General features: G+C 37.9%; 1 long non-coding RNA gene across 1 annotated transcript; it reads left to right on the top strand.

The window, feature by feature from the left end:
* Positions 1-1,083: 1,083 nt before the first annotated feature.
* Positions 1,084-2,481, top strand: LOC126821629 (uncharacterized). The gene is made up of 3 exons (XR_007680430.2): positions 1,084-1,131; positions 1,242-1,427; positions 2,434-2,481. It is a non-coding gene; the product is annotated as an uncharacterized LOC126821629 (long non-coding RNA).
* Positions 2,482-7,542: the final 5,061 nt, after the last annotated feature.

Below are 7,542 nucleotides of genomic sequence, written 5' to 3'. Positions count from 1 at the left end.
ATATAGTTGGTCCCGAGTTAGTGCCATATTTATATACGGCACGGGAGTTTTTAATACATATTCACGGTTGTCAAGGGGTATCACCCAGAGAGTCGAATGAGGGTTATAAAAGTCATAGGTTACGTTTACACATGGGCGGGTGCTTAAAAGAAGACCCTCATTGACAGTTGGATTTCAACAGATCAGTATCGTGTAGAGTGGATGACGGGGTACAATTGCACTACAACACACGGTAGGCCACCTATCATATCTTCAATAGTCGAAGTCACCGTGTAGGCCGTTAAACACTCTCTCTCTCTCTCTCCCTATATCTCTCGTAAGGTCAATATATTATATACAACTATTCAGCTGATGTTTTGTCCTCATTACTCCACCCAACACATTACGCCACGGCACCGAAGTGTGTGTGTATGGGGGGGGCATCACGGGGTTAAGTGCGTAAGATGCTGGGTTACTAGACTTGAGGTCGTGCGTTGGATCCATGTACTGGCCGACAAAGTTCATCTCGATTTTCCAGCCCACCCCCCCCCCCCCGCCCTTGTCAGTGTTGCTGGACGGAGGGCCTGGCAAGGCTAGTCCCTCGGATGATACGAAAAACTGAGGTCCCATGTATACATTAACAGGCACGTAAAAGATCCCTTGGCAGTTGGAATTCGATATAAGTGTAGGGGATAGGGCCGCTGCCTGGGGAAAATTCCCCTTATACCACACTGTATGGCGTATGCCCGTCTTCATTACCCCAGAATAGGAGCAGAACAGTAGGACGTTAAACCCCATTTCATTTCTTTCTGTTTTTTAAATGTATAATCTGTTAATAGAATTTAACAGTGCATTTGTAATACAATTTACCACTCATTTTCTTCTCTTTTTTTAAAAAAACAAAAACAAAAAAAATAATAGTTATTATATTGGCAGCCCATCGCAGACAATTCTCTTTAAGTTTGGAAATAAAACAAAGTCAGCAAAAAGAAACCCAACCCCAACCCAACCATCTGTCGATTATTAAACGGTCACCCCCCCCCCCACCGCTAACCGGTATAAGAATGGCGACAACCGACTCTTCTACCTCAGCACTCAAGGAAAGAAAGGAAGGACAGAAAGGAACGCTAAAGAAAACAACAAGTAAAAAATGTAAGTTTTTTTTATTTAACTAGGACGTTTTCAAACTTTAAAAAACCTTTTTTTTTTAAACACATCGGTTATTATCTTATTATATTTTTGTCATTCGTTTTTTTTCTTAGGAATATTGAAAAGGTTCGGGAATATCTATACGCCACGGCATCTTTGATGCTGTGCGCGCCAACGGCCTTAAGTGCAGAGACGGCACACAAAATTCTTGTAATCCGTGACGAGGCGGATAGATTATTAAAGGGGTTTGGGCCTGAAATGCAGTTACCACCCCCAACTAGAGACGAAGAAAAGGAAAGGTGAGTTGTTTCGATTTTTGTTTTGGTTTACATAATGATAAAAACACAAAAAATAATAGCTATTACCAACATTTTGAGAGAACCTAGAGCTAATTCACTTCTATTTTGCGACCCTAAACGCCGACCCATCTGTCTCGAATAGGTATGTTCTTTTTTTTATATAGAACAGTGATTTTTTCACAACTAAACATCATATTACGCTGTGGAGATGCTTGGGATGTTTTTAAAAAGTAGGGTGAAGGGTGGGGAGTCATTACACTTAATTTATACTAAATCAATCAACTTTTTTTTATTTCTGCTGAACTGGATCATGTGTGTACGTTTTGAAAGTCTATACAAGTGTAAGTCTTAGAGAGGCCAACCAAGGCGAAATTACCCTATAGTACCGTATGTCGCCGGGTCGCTTTATTAGAAGCATTGTAGGGGAACCGGTGTACCATTAACACCATTTCATTTCATTTGTTTACATTTGAAACATACTACCGTCAGATAAAGGTCACTAATGTATCAATATATCACATCAGCGGTGTGGAAGTGTGGTGTGTGTGTGGGGCGGTATCTGGTAACTTATTAAATTATTTATGACCGATGAAAAAATACGAGCGTCTCTTTACATGTCAGAAGCTCACAGTGACCACATATGGTATCTATCTATCTTGGTTTGGTTAATTGGGGGTGATGCATTTATAATACTTTAATAAAACGTTATTTCCATTGAAAAGTACGCACGTGTCTCCTCAAGTTGGAAGCTTACAAAACACATATGACATCAATCACGCTAAAGGTTTGGGGAAATGAGTGGGTCGTATTTATGTTACTTTAATAAATTATTTATTTCCGTTTGAAACAGTACTCACATCCGTTACAAATTTGGACACTTACAAGCGACACATTGCAGGTTGTGGAATGTACTCTGTTTTTTAGTTAGGAGTAACATTGGTCGTGTATATGTTATAGGAGGAAATAACGATAAATTTAATTTTTTATATTTTTTTTTTCTTTCTAGCCTCATGGCATATATCAAATATGTTCAAATCCGGATGCAGTTTATCACAGATAGCTGCTATATATATAACCATATAATAGAGGAGCTAGAGACTTATAGAATTAAAATAGATTGGAACTATTAAAACAAGTGTTTTGTTAATGTTTTTAGAATCATACTTCTTTGATCAACAGGGAAAAAAGCGAGTCTTTTTAACAGGCTAATGGTAATTATTGACAAAATAAAAAAAAAAAACATGGGGTGATTATTGTACCTTCTTCAATCCAAGCTATATTCCTATTGATCAAAGAATAAATAAATCGCATAAAAACAATTTTCTTTTTTATCTCAAAGAAGCAAAGAAAACGGGAAACGGGTTTTGGACGGAGGCTGTGTGACTATTGCAGGCATGTATTAATTCTAGGATGTATGAGTACTGTAGGGAGGGTAGGGTGGAATGTCTGGGTGCTGGATGGAGGAGTCTGTTGGTTGGAGGTGGGTGGGGTAGCTTAACCGTATAAAAGGGTGTGGGCTGGGCGTATGCAGGTGGGCGGGACATGCGCGGGCGGGCGGACGGTGCGCGGGTTCGAGGTGAACTTCGCACGCTCATTACGGTGACCCCCCCCCCCCCCCCATATCCACAATTCAAATTTAAACTCACAACTTCATATTACCTACTTGCCACGGGTTTCCATCATCACTACAATTAACCGTTAACCCCACTCTTTTTAAAAAAAAGGCGGACAACATTACAAACACAAACACACCCAACAATTCAAATTTAAACGGATATGGTGTTCATATTACGTCGTTGTCACGTGATTCTATCGTAACTAGGGTCAACAACCACGCCCATAATAAAAGGGGGATAACTCTTCTGACGTTGCTAAGGTAAACAAAACAGGGGAAGATAACCCTACCGGAAATACCCCCTCAGAGTGCCCTCCTTTACTACTGGCTGCATGGTTAGTTGAGATATTTACTTATCCAGTCGACGCATGCGTTGTAGCCCGAAATACCCCTTTACTCGATTGTCACTATTTTTGGGATTGAGAGAATTCAATTCCGGAACTTTCAATCGAGTTACCGCCATGAACAAAGTCTAAGGGAGGTAACTAGTCCTAACTAAAACAAGATGTTGACTTGTATATGAAATTAATTTAAGAATTGCCATTTCAGAAATTCCATCTGCATTGCCAGTTCAATATCCAACACCCTTAAAAAAATATTACAAATTTATTGTAAAATGTCTCTCTTCATGGGCCATATCTATGGTTTTTTTTTAATAAAACCTAATTCGTCGTCACGATTCATATTTGTTTATAATAATGCATGAATTATGAGCAACGATCTCGGGCCCTCCGTAGGTTGACGACTATTTGGTTCTAGGTGACTTGTGAAATGAAAATGAAATAAAATGGGGTTTAACGTCCTACTCCGAACTGGGCTAATGAAGACGGACATATGCCATAGTGTGTCATGAGGAAAATTTTGCCCGGACAGCGGCACTAAACGGCTTACTCTTATATCGAATTCCAACCGTCAATGGATCTTTAACGTGCACGCCAATGTGTACACGGGACCTCGGTTTTTCGTCCCATCCGAACCATGCCCTCCACCCTGTATCACTGACATGGGGGAACCACGCCGGGAAGAGTCAGACACAAAGAAATACTTTAATGGTCTGCAGAAAATAAATGATTTTAAAAACCGAAGTTGTGATGTGTATCAAAGGACTTTTTAACTAAAGGACTTTTTAACTAACTTTTATTATATGAGATCTGTGCTAAAGGATTTGTTTTAACTAACTTTTATTATATGGAAAGAACCACACGGACATTTTTATTTGTAAATACTCCACGGATCCTGCTATGTGGTTTTTACTGCGAGAACTTCGCTTTTCCACATTAAACAGTGGATTCTTTTTCCCACGGTTTTTTTTCGATCCGCTGCGATGGCATCAAACAGCTGGATCTCCTATTTTAACTTGTTTTCATTATGACAAAGTGAGAAGATGACCCGCCCTCTCTTCCCACGACAACGATTTTAAAACCGTGTTTTAACGTGATTTTTAGATATACAAGAACTTTTTATTATTTTAAATCTGTTTTAAAGTGACTTTTAGATATACAAGAACTTTTAATTATTTTAAATCTGTTTTAAAGTGACTTTTAGATATACAAGAACTTTTTATTATTTAGCGTTTTTACCTTACTTCTATATTTTACTCATTCAGATGTTAATAACTTAATTAAATCAACCTGTCCATAATATCATGCATTATGTATTGGACGTTATGTATTAAACAACAACAACGAGTAAAAGGGAGAAGCATGTCTTCCGGAAGAGGGTCTGCCCTTGGACCCCGGGAAAATAAGGTCTGCTAAGATTAGGTCTTCTGAAACCTGGGGCGGGGGGCAGCTTTAGATAGACGTTACTATCTAACCACAAAGAATTTCATATGTACAACATGTTATCCAGTATTAAAATAGCTTCTTTTTTTTTTATTAAAGAGTTATGTATTCTATCACAGACCCAGCAGCAAAAAAAAAATAAAAAATAAAAAAATCAAGTACTGGTAGTAATGTTGGTGAATAAGCTTTTTTTTCTATTTATTGATGAACATGATTTTTTTTCTGGAGAATTGATAACTGAAATAAATTAACTTTTAGTCAATCCCCATGCTTAAAACATTAATAGAATTGATTGTGTATATCTGAAATAGACATGACCGAAGCACAAAATAGTGCCAATATGCCGACGTCAAATCTAGAGTTTTAGATGTTGTTAATGATTCTTACAATATTGCAAAAATTTCACTAATAGGTGCGTCGGGCAATGTAAAATCAAAAACTATTTCATCTATCTTCTGCGACATCGCATGGAGAAATGAAATGGTTTTTTTTTTTATCGCACGTCAGCTCCAACCGGGCTATATTGCACCAAACATATGGTGTTGCATGGAAAAGGTGCCCGCGAAGGAATTAGTGGTACAGTAGGTTAGTTTACAGCATCTGTACAATAACCAGATCCTAACATCTGGGGCAACAAACATATCTCTTGAATCAATTTCTTTCCTGCGGCGCCCGAGAAAGAAGCACACTCCCAAACGGAACTGAAATCCAAGTTTTGTACAAGCACGGACAATAAAAGGAATTTTGCAGTTTCACGGATTCATTCCTGTATCTATATCGAGACTGTGGGTGTACAGATTGAGCACAGAAGCCGCCAATCCAGGACTTGAACTGGTATCACAGAGTGACGACGTAAAAGCCTACATAGACCTTGACGGCGAACAATCAGTGCCACTTAAAATGAAGTTTCAGTTTTTTTGTATGTTGTCTTTACGATGATCGTCCAAGGATCGGTATTGTCGACGAAATTTCAAAAGAATTTGGGGACAATAGGACAGATTTTATGCAACAACATGAAACTGCTAAACAGTTCCAATGGTCATCTGTAAAGGAGAAGTGACGGATTCACGAGTCGAATATTCTTTGATGTTTTGAAACACTGTTACTTCATCATGAAGCTACTACATCAACAGAAATGACATCCCAAAAATTTTCTGGGTGTTCATTGATGACGAAAATAATTTAAGACCTAATAAGTAATATATGATCCGACTGATGAAAAGAGGATAACTTGCAGTTTTAATCAGAGTTAGATATCTTCAGGAAAGGGCGGCAGGTTACTATGTATCCTCAGAACTTACCCATGAACATAATCCTGCTTTAAGTATAAAAGACACTGATTTTCAATATCGTGTAGATAATTGAACCAATTAGAGAATTAAATGCAACTAAGCAGAGTATCAGCGGAATTTTGTTTTTGAATATTATTCCTATTGAAGAACAATCACATGATAATTATGAGGGAATCAATATCAGCCAAGTGTCTTTGAAGGAGTCGATTTGTACATTCATCAGGGCCTTGTATGAGCTATAATCAAGTGAATAATGTTGGTTGAAGGAAGTGTTTCAAACCCTTTTTTCAAAGTCTTATGCATATTCCAACTACCTGAACGTAGCAGAACTTAGCATTGACAAGGGGAAACCACGCCGAAATATCGAGATGAACTTTCTCGGCCAATGCAGGGATCGAACACCCGACCTCCAGGCTAGCGAGCCAGCGCCTTACCCACGTGATCCCCAGATTCAGATGTAAAACATTTTGTAGACACAGATATCACCAAAGAAACATATTACGTCAAGACATACTAAAATCATTAATATGATTTTTTTTGTCCAGACCACCAATACAGAAGCCATTGTATTTACTTTTATGAAGAGCTTCATTTGATGTCCAAAATAAGATTTAAATATGGAAGAAGGTCAATAAAATATAATGCTTCTATAACCACCGGCATTGAGTGATTTATTCATCCCTAAATCCTAATTTTAAAACAGGTATTTGCATCGAATGTAAAGCAGGCTTTTTATGTATGAAGTATTGAAATACACCTAGCTCTCCACTGCACCTTATCCGATTTTAGTTACACATTTTTTTGTTTTAAAATAATTTCAAATATAAATATCGAATGAATCCTGGATAAAACTGAAACTATGGTTTACTATTTCAGATTAATATGAAATATTTTATTAAGATTAATGTAATTGATTTACAAACTAAAATTACTGTTATGGTTTCTGTTGGAAAACGAAAGTAATTGGTGTCGTGAACGCTTCATGGATTCCAACTCAATGCGTTCCGAAGTATCCTATTTTCCGCCATTGCGGAGTCCAGTCAACCGAAGAAATCCACACGAAACTTAGCGGCCCTTTTTTCAGAGTAGGAGCGGAGACACCTTTTCGAGTTGATTTTGTGCTTGTTGTGTAAATAAAGATCTAATTTATAATTTCTATGACATCTGAAGCCTAAATAGTTTCCCCAAGTGCTTTATTCACACATAGTAAGGAACTCAAAGGGGGTTACTTTCTTAGTAAACCTTCCCTTTAGGCTGCCAGATATTAACATTACATTATAATTTTCTTTCTGTTTTCTGTAGTTCAGAGGAGTGTGTCAATTTTTATATACACAGGGTTGTGATATGGTTGGAAAGGGCTTTGATGGTGCAAGCAACGTGTCTGGTATGCAGATCATTCTCAGCGAGAAAAGGGGCGGATAGCT

The sequence above is a fragment of the Patella vulgata genome, chromosome 5 (genome assembly GCF_932274485.2).
Source record: "Patella vulgata chromosome 5, xgPatVulg1.2, whole genome shotgun sequence".
Taxonomy (NCBI): Eukaryota; Metazoa; Mollusca; class Gastropoda; family Patellidae; genus Patella; species Patella vulgata.
Note: the sequence above shows the minus strand (reverse complement) of the source record. Positions and strands in the feature narration are given on the sequence as shown.